The sequence below is a fragment of the Chenopodium album genome, chromosome 3 (assembly GCF_948465745.1).
Source record: "Chenopodium album chromosome 3, dcCheAlbu1.1, whole genome shotgun sequence".
Lineage (NCBI taxonomy): Eukaryota > Viridiplantae > Streptophyta > Magnoliopsida > Caryophyllales > Amaranthaceae > Chenopodium > Chenopodium album.
In genome coordinates, this window is record NC_137836.1 from 48,508,463 (window position 1) to 48,521,465 (window position 13,003).

A 13,003-nucleotide genomic window follows, 5' to 3' on the forward strand; every position below is an offset into this window, starting at 1 on the left:
CACTTCGAGCGACGCCTACAATTGGGTGACTCCACTGGGAAGAATTCTTGATTATTTATCGATTTGAGTGATCGGTATTTAATTAAGATGAGTGGATGAGACTTGAAAGATTCTTGAAAAAATATTCCTTTGATTAATTTGGCATTTTTCCATTTGCATAGACGTTTTAACGTCGCATTCAGGTCTGTCCCGTAGGAAAAATTGAATAACTTGGTTGCGCACGAAGGGAAACAGGGCACCAGTCAGATCTTCTGACTGTCGTGCCACTGCAAAATATGCCGTGTCACGATACAGTGCACCGTCTGACGGTGCACAGTACCGTGGCACGGGAGTTTTTGTCGTGTCACGGCAGTCCTAAAATCAGTCCGGTGGCTTATTTTCTCTTCTCACAGTCAACTTCCTTTGAGTTTTCTGAAAAAACGTCTGTGTTCTACATACGTCTTAGCCCCGGGGGATTTAAGCTCTATCAACCCAAAAACGCTCATGGCAATAAGGGTTCATCCGAGTTATTAAATCCACCCAAACCATGGAGTCGAGTTCAATTTCATCACGAACTCGCGGAGCCGCCCGTTGGCATACACCCTCAAGGGAGGCTGCCTTACTAACGCGTCCAAACTCTTAACCATTGTACCCTATTGACACCAAATAAACTTGACCATAGTCGAACATAGAACTTGACCTTAGGTTGCGAACTATTCTTTGCATCATTGTGCCTACGTGTTTTATGTTTGGTCGTTTTGATCCTAACCTTAACGATCTTTCTTTGTCTATGGTGGATTATTTTATGACTAATGATTGCCAATGGACCGTACTCACTAAGTAATTAGCAAAAAAAAAAAAAAAAAGTCTGTCGCGCCACGGGAAACTCTACCGTGTCACGGAAAATTTTCACCGTGACACGGTGGATTTCAAAAAAAAAAAATTAAAAAAATAAAAAATTAAATTCTCTTGCCACGTCAGCATCCACCGCGGCACGGTGGAGTTTCCCGTGGCGCGGTAAACATTCTCGTGCCACGGCACAGTCCACCGTGGCGCGGTGGACCTGCAGCAAAAAAAAAATAAAAATAAAAGAGTCTGCCGCGCCACGGGAAACTCTACCGTGTCACGGTAAATTTTCACAGTGACACGGTGGATTTCCAAAAAAAAAAAAAAAAATTCCCCGTGCCACGTCAGAATCCACCGTGGCACGGTGGAGTTTCCCGTGGCGCAGTAAACATTCCCGTGCCACAGCACAGTCAACCGTGGCGCAGTGGACCTCCAGCAAAAAAAAAAAAACCACCGCATCACGGCAGCTTGTTACGTGACATGGTACAGTTTTCCGTGTCACGGTGCCCTTGAAATAAGTCCAGTCAGCTTTTTTTAAGTCTTCCGTGTTAATTTGGTCCTCACGTCAGTCATTTTGGTTATTGTTCACATGTCTAGCCATACGATCATACCACGAGTCTTATGATATCACTTAGTCACTCATGAGTCAAGTATAGTCCACCCACTTTCTTTATGTTCCGACTCGAGTCGTGCACCAGGTCGTTTATGATCGTATATTAGGTTCATGCACCCTTTTTTTCGTCATAATAAAAAAATGAGTGGAGTTTTCTCACCTATTTTCAAATGTCTTTTTTTTTCCTTCCTTTCCTATCTCGAGCAATGAGTCAAACAATTAAGTGAATTATTTTATTTCACAGTACTTGGTCAAGGAACAGGGATAGATTAATACGGTTCGAGTCATTACCGCAACAATCTCTCAGATCTAATAGGCGTTCAAAGAGAACTTTGCCATCTCCATTACTCATCACCTTTCAATGGCCACTAAAAAAGATATTGAGAACATCAACAAATCCATCGAGGCACTGTCTGCCATGATGCAAACCCTTACCACTAGGGTCACTACCATGGAACAAAACAAGGTCACTGTTTCCACCCTTGACAAACTGAAGGAACAAATGAGTAAGATTTCTGAGGATTTCACTTATGTGGAACGGCCTCCCACTCCTTTAGATGTGAAGGACAGACTCCCTGAAAAGTTCTCCACTGCTGATATTCCAAAGTTCAAGCCTACTGACAATCAAATATTCCATTTGAAGGCGTTCTCTGCAACCATGGCTCTTAAGGGATTGGACGTAACACTCTTCACTACGTTGTTCCCTCTCTCCTTAGAACATGCTTGCCAACAATGGTTTTATTCCTTAGATGCCAAGCATACTGCGACTTGGCAAGATGTCACCGACAGTTTCATGAATCGTTACAAGTGTAACATTCAAACTAAAACTTCTGAACGTGAACTCTCCATTCTCAAGTAGAAAGAGAATGAAGGCTTCACCGCTTACCTGAACAGGTAGAGGGAAACAGCTTCACTCTTGGTAGATCCCCCCAAAGAAAGAGATATGGTTTGCCTCTTTATTCAAAATCTGACTCATAAATATAGGGAACATCTCAAATTTCTTCCACTGAACACTTTCGAAGCTGCAAACGACATCGGCATCAATATCGAGGATGAGCTAATAAAGACTGCTGGTAGTAATAATAATAACACTTGGAAAAACAAGAAGAACGATCATCCTTCTTCTTCGTCTTCTAAGCACGAAAATACTACCAACAATATCAGCAAAGTTGATCTCAATGAAGTGTTAGCTCTTGATACTCCATTGCCCAAGAAGAAAAGAACTTACACTCCTTTAGGAATGACTTATGATGCGGCCTTTGATCGCCTTTATAGTCAAGGATTGATCACACCTATTGGGCCATTTCCAGAGCAAAAACCTGAAGAAAGGAGCGCCAAATGGAATCCCAATGCACATTGCAAGTACCATCAAGGAAGGGGCCACACTACGGAGCAATGTTGGAATTTGAAGGACGTCATTCAAGACTTGGTGGATGCAAACAAACTTCCTGTCCCTCCAGGCGGCAAGAAGTAATGAACACAAGGCGCACAGCAGATCCTTCATGCAAGATTTCATGATTTCTTTCTTTATCATTCATCTCCATTCCCCATTCATGTCTAGCATAGGTTTTCCATTTTGATTTTTTATATGTTTCATGTGTTTCGTTCACCTTTTCCATTAATAAAATGAGCAAATTTCTTTTGCATCTCGATCATAGAATTTTTCATTCATTCATTCATTCTCAAAAAAAAAAAAAAAAAAAAAAATCAATTACCGAACAAAACCCAAGGTACACCAATGACTTGAGGCACCTTTGCAACCATGTCATTCCCTATTAACCGTTCAATCACATTCCATTTCTTCATCAACCATTTTGAGCCTTGTCTAACGTTTGGCCTTCATTTCTTCAACCCACATTCACTTAACCCTGGGATTGGAAGATGTGTAATTGTATAACATTCAAAAAGCAAGTAAAAAAAAAAGCAGCAAAGCAACAATAAAACAATGTCTAAAGGCAAGTGTTCCAATGTCTTTGATATGAACACGTCTCAAATTGCGTCTCTCATCAAGTGCTTGGTACCGTGCCTGAGAAACATGAATGCTAAGTGAGTGATGGACCGCATGATCTGAGATTGTCTACATTGATTAAAAAGAATAAAAAAAAAAGAAAAAAAGAAATTCAAAACAAAAAAAAGTTGAAAATAAACTTGCAAAATTCAAAATTTTCAAATTCAAAATTACACATCTTGGGGATTCTCTCGGGTCTTGAGCCTTTTATCCCTTTCTTCCTTAACCACATTACAACCCTTGAAAGACCTCTTTGAGGTGTACATACACTTGTGCAAAGTTCGGTTAGAGCTACGTTCGGCCTGATTCCTGGCGGATACGTAGGCAACCTCACATTGAGGTGCGGCCACATTCATATTCATATCTATGCATGATCGAGTCAAAGAATATCCAATGCTTATCTCTATATCCCTACCCATTTAGAGCTAGACTTGGGGGCTTGAACCCACATCACATTAGCTTACCTAGCCTAAAGAGTCATCATCTTTGACTCTTCACACATATATTTCCATCACCATAACCTTTGAAGCCTCACCTTAGTATCACTTTCACACACTTCTTTCACACATACATATCCATATCATCTTTCCCTTAGGAACCCTTTATCATGAAATCTTGTATCCCTATCGTGCATGCTTCATCATCTTTTAAGACAACATTCATCAGAAGAAACGTTGTATACTTGCTTAGCTTCTTGACCTGAGCAATGTTCTTTGTTTCATGCATCGCATAATGTGCTGAGCAATATTTTTATATCAATGATTTGTAATAATACAAAGCATATAGTTCTTTGCTCCTTGACCTAAGCAACGTTCATAATCACTTCATCTATATACGTGCTTAGCTTCCAGACCTAAGTGACGTTCAAGATCGCTTCTTTACACCATATATGATGCTTAGCTCCATGACTTAAGTTCATTCATCGTGTCACATGATGTAATTGTCCTTAGCCTCCTGGCCTAAGGACATGCATCATGCATACATTACTTTTTTAAAAAAAAAAAGCAATTCAATCCATGCGATTCATTTTGTCTTGCTCAACGAGGAAGTTCAAAACTTCTTTCCTTTTTTTCGCGTCTTTTCTTTTGGGGAAGTTTATAAAAACTTTTTCAAAATTTTCACATCGAGGGAAGTTCGAAAATAAAAGTTCAGTTTTCACATCTTTCTTTTTCGGGAGAAAGTCGATATCCTCCACTCATGACAAAAATTGACGAAATTTTTTTGATTTTGCATCTTTGTTTGCTTGTGTCTGCAGATACACATATACACACACACACACACTCACAATTCATACACATGTCATGTCACATCAAGTCAAACTTGGTCAAGTCAATCACAATATATACGAGTCCATTGGCAAATTTATTTTTGCAGGTCTCATCTACACCCCACGTTCGGGGACAAACGGACCATTTACAGCCCACGTCCGGGGACAAGCAGACCATCTACAGCCCACGTCCGGGGACAAGCAGACCATCTACAGCCCGCGTCCGGAGACAAGCGGACCATCTACAGCCCACGTCCGGGGACAAGCGGACCATCTACAGCCCACGTCCGGGGACAAGCGGACCATCTACAGCCCACGTCCGGGGATAAACGGACCATCTAAAGCCCACGTTCGGGGACAAGCGGACCATCTACAGCCCACGTCCGGGGACAAGCGGACAATCTACAGCCCACGTTCGGGGACAATCGAATCACCATCATTTCATGACGCAAGGTTCTCGATACACAGAGACTTGCAATCTAATCATCTGTCGACTTTCCTCAAGCATGGAAAGTATTATCCAGTGGATTTCTTCAAGCATAGAAAACCGCCAAATTCCTTTGTCAGCTTTCCTTAAGCATGGAAAGAATTATCGGTGGATTTCTTCGAGCATATAAAAACACCAAAATCATATGTCGACTTTCCTCAAGCATGAAAAGTATCATCCGGTAGGTTTCTTCAGGCTTAGAAAACTACCAAACTCTTCAGTCGGCTTTCCTCAAGCATGGAAAGCGTTTCAACAAATGTCACTCGGTGGATTCCTTCAAGCATAGGAAGCTGCCAAATTCGTTTGTCACCGATACACTGGTGCCAGATACGTATTCTATCCTTTTACTCTTTTATCTGTGGAATTAACATTTTTCTGCAGGTATCGGCGTATACAGAGTGATTTAGGATCGCAGAACGTCTTAAATCATTCTCCGTGCCTATCGGCTGCTTTGACTATCGTTTTCGAAACTGACGTTTCTACAAACTCAGTCAAAGTGGGGGCTTATGTAGACACCTAAAAATTTCTCCCCAAAACCAAACCCGATGATGAACAACCTTTCACTGCCACTATTGGTCGGGTTCAGTATTTAATCCCGAGAGTGCTTAAAAAAATCGTATTTGATTAAATTCATATTTTTGAATAGTCTATGGATTAGTCTTGATGTTTGGTAAAAGCATAGTTTTAATTTCAGCCCAAACTTATTATTTAATTTTAGCCCAAACCTTTTTTATTTTATTGTTTTATTATTTATTTTTTTGGCCCAAACCTTTTATTTATTTTATTTAAATATTTTCTTATTTTAGCCCAAATAATAATAAGTCAGAAAAGGCCCGAAATTATCAATCGGCTCTTAAAATGCCGAATGAAATTAGGGTTAAAAATGTATTTAGGCGGAAAAGTGGGCTGGGAATTCCCGCGCCACGGCAGGTACCCACCGTGTCTCGGGAATCAGTCCCGTCTAACGGTGGGATTTCCCGTGACACGGGAAATCTGCCGTGACACAAGAAATTCCGTGTCTTTTCCGTGTAAACCCTTAACGCGTTTTCTTCCCCGTTTTCTGAAAATTTCCCGCGTCACACAAAAAATGTACCGTGTCACGGCAATGTTTCCCGTATGACGGTGGGATTTCCCGTGTCACGTTACAGTTTGCCGTGTCACGGGATACTTTTTTAGGGTTTTTATCATTTTAGGGTTCCGTGTGTTCCCTCAGCACATTTTCTCTATAAATACCCCCTCATTTCTGATGTACGGGGCATCAATTAATTCTCGAGTTTTATTTTTCTCTCTTCTATGCTTTAGCCTAAACACTAGCCTACCCTTCTCATTTCAAAATTCCTTCTTCAAGTGCTCAAAGGAGTCCATTATTTACTCGTGGTTCAGTCCTTAAGCCAAGGCGTGAAAGGTAGAACTGTTTGAGGGTTTGGCCCCAAATCAACTCTACTTTATTTAATTTAATTTAATTGTTGTTTTATTATTATTTCCTTGAAGTTACTAACTCGTTTATTATTTTGTAGTTGCAAACAAACATAATCAAAGTAAGAATTATGTTCCTTTTATTTCTATTATTTTTCTAACGATTTTATATTGTTGGAATTATTGTTGAATTGCTTCCAATATTAATGTTTATTTTATTATATTTATTGATCACCATATTGCATGTTTAAAGGGAATATGTAATTGAAATCACGCCTAATAAGATAATTTGGACAACCGGCTTAGGTTCCTTTTTAATCTTGTTATTAATTGAAGTGATCGCCAATATTTTAGAATAATGTGTGCATTAATATTCAACCAATTTAGCTAAATAATAGTTTGGAGCGAATTGAATATTTTGTTTGCATGCCATTGAGATCGCAGGAATCACTTTTCACTATAAGAATCGAGTAGAGGCCAATACGGGCGAATGTGACTCCATGACTCACTTCGTACCATCATCCCCGATCCTCCTTTCGTGGTTCCGGACCATATGGAGTTAGTAATCTCATGGATTATGAATGGGGTGTAACCTTCACGGGTCAATCGTTGTTGCCTATCGTTGTCCCTTAATCGTGGTTGCCTTTTATGATCCGTGAACGGTTTACAAGTTCCTTAAAAACTTCTTGGCGGCTCCCTACTTGCTTTATTTGTTCCTAATTGTATTGTGTCAATTCCCACTTCCTATGAGTGCCAAGCATATTCACCACATGCTTTTACGTAGGCGCACTTCGAGCGATGCCTACACCAATATTACTCTACAAATGGCCGACCGTTCTTTTAAATACCCCTTAGGTGTTTTAGAGGATGTTCCTGTTAGAGTAGGTAAATTTTATATACCTGTTGATTACTTTGTTCTTGATATGGCTAAGGATATGCAAACCCCAATTATTTTGGGTAGACCATTCCTTAACACGGCAGGGGCAATTATTGATGTGAGATGTGGAAAATTGACACTATCAGTAGGGGAAGATAAAATTATTTTTAATCTTAATAATACCCCTAAAAGCCCCATGACAGAGGAGAAGTGTTTTAGTGTTGATGTGGTTCAAAACTATTCTAACAAGCCCCAAACTCTTGTAAAAGATCCCTTGGAGGTGATATCTTGTGTTGCATCCTTTACAGATGAGATAGACAAATGGAAGAAGGAAGTTGATGCAATAGAAAGAGCCCTCTACACTGTCGGTCTTGGCTTTGAGGATGAGAAGGTGGAATTGAACAAGCAAGTTGTGGAAATTGAGTCTACGGTGAGTGTTCCGCCAGATCGAGTTGCAAGTGCTAAATGAAGTAACAATTTGAAGCCACCCTCGATCGAAGAAGGATCTTTATTGCTTAGCATTGAAGAGCCCCCAGTCCAAGTCAAGGAGGATCCACCAGATAAAGTGAATTGGCGCCCACAAGGTATGTCAGGAAGCCGCGTCGTGGCCTAAACACCGCTCGACCGGGTGAGAAACCACCCGACCAAGCGTTAGGTCAAGGGTCCTAATTCTTGTACTTGGTAAGAAGGTCGTGCGAGACCTAGATAAACCAGTGATTTACGGGAGGCAACCCGTATTTTAATGCTTTTTAGACTAGTTTTTCTTTCTTTTTCTTATGAGAGGAGAGAGGAGTGAATTTGATGAAGTTTTATGAGTGTTTGTGCAGGTTTGAAGGAAAAGAGTTGTCCGAAAATTGAAGCAAAGAAGAAAATTAAAAATCGATATTATGGCCTCGGGCCCGACCGGGCGAAGCTTGCCCGATCGGGAGCGAGAGTGATTTTAGAAAAAACTTAATTTTCGCCCGACCGGGCGAATGCCGCCCGACTGGGCGCGAAACTCGTCGTATACGGACATCTTCGATCGCTCGATCGGGCGAAGCTCGCCCGACCGGGCGCGAGAGTTGAAGAAATATCGGGCATTAGATTGCCCAATCGGGCGAAGCTCGCCCGACTGGGCACGAGAACATAATATGATAAAGCATTCAGATCGCCCGATTGAACAAACACCCGCCCGACCGGGCTCGACAGCCCCCGAGTCTACTTCTTCTTCTTTCTTCTTTCTTTTCTCACTCTTATTTCTTTCCTCCATAACTTTCTCTCTCTAAAACTCTACTTTTCTCTACCTTCTCTCTAAGTTTTCATCTCCATTTCTTACCCAAATCCAAATATTATTCATATTCTTAATCCTCTCTTCATCCTCTACAATCCTATATAAAAATTTTCAAATTTCATTCAAATTATTTTTCATACCCATTTTGTACTATGGCTTCAAAGAGGGCTCGATCAATTTTTGGTAGGAGTTCTAGCTCGAGGGAGGGGTACGACCCAGATTTACAACTCCCCTACTGGCCAACGATCCGTATTGCTAGCAAAGAGCAAAAGGAACGGCTAGAACACCTTGCCGGGCGCGAGGTAATTCCTTCACGGTGGTTACACCGTCCTACTCTTGAATCGTATGGTTTGTATGATTTTGTTAAACGATTTTTAAATGACATAGGCATGAGAAAATTCGTTGACATGCATTATCCTACATACCGTGAATTAACATGTGAATTATTGTCTTCTTTAAAAGTTGTAAATAGTATAAATGGACCGAACTTAATTTTTAGGTTGAACAATATGAATATTAGTTTAACATATGTTGAATTTTATAAATTATTTGAATTAAATTATGGATTACCATTCCAATGGCATGCTGGTTACAAAATGGGTGACATTTATCATGCTTTGACTGGTTTACCTACCCCCGACCCCAACATGCTAGTACAAAACCTATCCATCACCCTATCCCAAAAATTTGGCAAAGATTTGCGGGATTGTGTTTCTTGGTAGGAACGAGCCTCATAACGCCCAAACCAACGAACTAGCTGTTATAGGACACTATGTGTATGGGTTTGGGAAACTGAACATAGGTAGACACATCATCCACCACCTGAGTAGACATGCCACAGCCAGTACCCATTCTCGTACCCCTATTCGTATAGGGGGCCTTATCACTAGAATAGTGGTTAAAAAGGCCGGTTTTGTTGAGAGTGGACCCCACCATATGACTAACTGTGGACCGGATACCTACATGACCGCTAGGTACCTAGAGGAGTTGGGTTGGGTACGACTGGATAGTGAGCAGACACCCCACTGGTGTATTAGGACTGAGACCGAGCAGTCATTGCCCATCTTTTCCCTACCTAGTCCTGATTTTACCGCCTTTCCCCCCGGGCAAGCGTCTTACACATACAACCTTTTAGTTGCCAACGCTAGGGGACAAGCACCGCCAGTACCACCACCAATTCCACCACCCCAGCCTGAGCCCGAGGTAGCATTTTCTCCACCTCGCATGTCTCACTCCGTCCCCCATGTTTACTCTGACCCAGTTTGGGACCTTCTGAGTATAGGTCGGGCTTTAGGCCGTATCGAACATTCCCACACTAACCTTTGGAGGATGGTAGGCTCCATTGACCATAGGTTAGGGTACCTTGAGAGGAACCAGGGTAGAGCTCTCTACCCTATGTACGATGATTATGCTCGTCGGGGCAACATTCCCAAGGATGTTATTTACCCTGACTGGTTTCAGCCTCCACCCCAGGGATACGATAGGGATCCCACTACCCATGGAATTTATGCTGACTATTCTTCCTTCCATGGGTACGGCCAGGACATTCCTTTCGGGGGACCGGCGGAGGGGAGTTTTCACGCTGATTATTTTGGTGGTAGCTCTTCTGGTGCAGGTTTCGGCTCCATGGATGAGGATGATGAAGACTAGCTATGTTGGGCTAGTTCCCGAGCCAATGAGGACATTGTCTGATTCTGGCTTGGGGGAGATTTTGGATTTGTTATCTTTCTTTTTCTCTTTTCTTTGTGTTTTCTTAGTTTAGATTTATTGCTTTCTAGGTTAGTTTTATTGCTTTCTTATATATGAAAAAAAATACAAAAAAAATTGAAAAAAACAAAAAAAAAATCCAAAAATACGTTCCAATGAATTATAAATTATGCTTCCCTGTGCCCCATACTTGAAAAAATTTGTTTTGATTCTTGGTATATGATGATAAGCATTGTGGATTTGTGGATCGTGATTTGATGTTTGATTGCCTTGAAACCTTAACATGAGTCAATTTTGTCCAACTACTTGTGAATATAGTGCTTGACTAGTTGATTTGATTAGGAATGTGTGATAGTTCCTGGTATGTCAATGAATTTGAGTATTGGTTTGCAACTATAAGTAATGTGTATATGACTCATTATTATGCACATTGAGGAGGACAAAGGCATTCATTTTTTTAGGTGGCATCCAAATGATTTTAGATACATTTGTTCCCTTCTTGCTACCATGTTATTGCCTTAAATTTTAGTTGTTTATTAACCAAATTACAAGCCTATTTTGCCCCATTGTTTACTAGTCCCAAGCTTGGCTTGGGGGAGCAATTAGTGAGTGATGTGAGGGAGTTTGTAGTGTGTTTATTATTTGCACAATTTGGGTGGGTTTTGAGAAGTTATTTTGTTCTTGATCATGTTTATTTTTGATGAGTTTGAAAGTTATATATTCTTGAGAAAAAATAAAGTATGATGTTATGAAAAAACAGAAGTTCAAGAAAAAAAAAAGAAGAAAAAAAATAAGTGAACTTCAAAAGAAAAAAAAAATTGTTCAATGTTCAAATGTTCTAGTTGGAGGTTGATCAAAAGGAAGGAAAAAAAATTGAGCTTCAATAAAAAAAATTCAAGTTTGGAAAATAAAGTTTGTTTATTCACTCCAATTCTCATTATTATTTCTTATGAGTGAAATTGTAAGAGTTGGGATTATTTATATTGTTTGGAGTTGTATTTGGTGGATTATTATTAGGGTTGAGTTGTGTAGGAGATATTGATCATTCTTTATTTTGATCATGGATTTTACTAGGGTTTTCTCCCTTAAGCATAGCTTTTCTCTCACTTGTTCCAAATGATTCCTACCCTTTACCCTAGCCTTACATTACAAGCTTTAAAGACCTTCCGACCTTTGTGCATTGAGTTGTATGAATGTGAAAGTGTTGTTTATCAATGCAAATTATGATTTGACATATTTCGAGTCGACTAGTAGGTTGAGTGTACATCTTTTTATACACACGAGAGTGTGAGTTGGGAGGGAATTGTTCACATAAAGGGGTTGGTTGGAGAGCGATCGAGTACATCTTTTACTCGCCACATAAATGAGAGTTGAGTGTGTGAGCACTAGTCTTGAATTCTATATGCTCTTGTGGTTTGCTCTACTTGACAATTGTTAGGGAGGAAGGGTAATTAGACGGATTTGATTGGTTTCTTTGAAGCATGTTTATGGGATTTACCTTGAATTGTTTGTGCTAGATTTTTACTTTTTTGGGTGAAGCATATTTATTTATTCATTGATGAGATCTTTGCTTAGGGACAAGCAAAGGTTTGGCTTGGGGGAGTTTGATATGTCTATATTATATAGTATTTTACCCCCGTCCCTTGGTCATAATTAGTAGTGTTTTTGGCTCTTTAGAGCCACTTTTATTACTAATTGATGTTTTCTAGTGTTTTCGTAGATTCGGTTGACTTTTGTAGGGATTTGCACTTTTGGAGCATTTTCCCGAGATATTATAGAGCAACTATGAGCATTGGAGAAGCACAACCAGTTTTTATAGCCCAGGGCCGGTTAGAGTCATCGAACTGGTGATTAAGGGCTCAGTATATGTGATACCAGGGCATTTGGACCGAGTATTCAAGACCCGAAGAGGAAACCCAGTTTGACCCGAATAATTGGAGCCCAATCGAAGTCCAAATAGTGGCCCAAGAGTGCCGCCCGGCCAAAGAAGCTGGCGCCCGAAGGCGCACCCGGCCGGGCAGGGAAGCAAGGCTAGCGCCCGAACTCGTGCCCGGCCGGGCGCGAGATTTGTATCTGATGGAAAAAGGCGCGCCCGATCGCGCGGTGCCTATCCCAATCGGGCGCGTGTTATTATTAGGAGTTAATTGTCGACGTTTAAGTTTGTTTTAGTTTAGGATTCTTGCTTAGTATAAATACTTTTTTGTTAAGCGAGTTTAGTATCTTCTTTTACTCCTTCTTAATTCTTTCTTAGATTTTCTCTCTCTATTAATTAGCTTTTAGATTAGTTTCTCTCTCATATAATTTGTTCTTGACTTTATTCTTAATTCCAGATTTCTTTGGTAACTATTTCTCTTCTCTTAACCTTAGTTATTTTATTTCTTTGATCATGTTTTGCTTTATTACTTTGATTAGTTTAGATTTAATTATGTGTGAGTAGTTTCCTTTCTAAGGTTTATGGGGATCAATAAATAATATGAAGGGGTAATTTATTATTGTTAATTGTCAATTCTAGATTAATTTTCTATTGATTGAT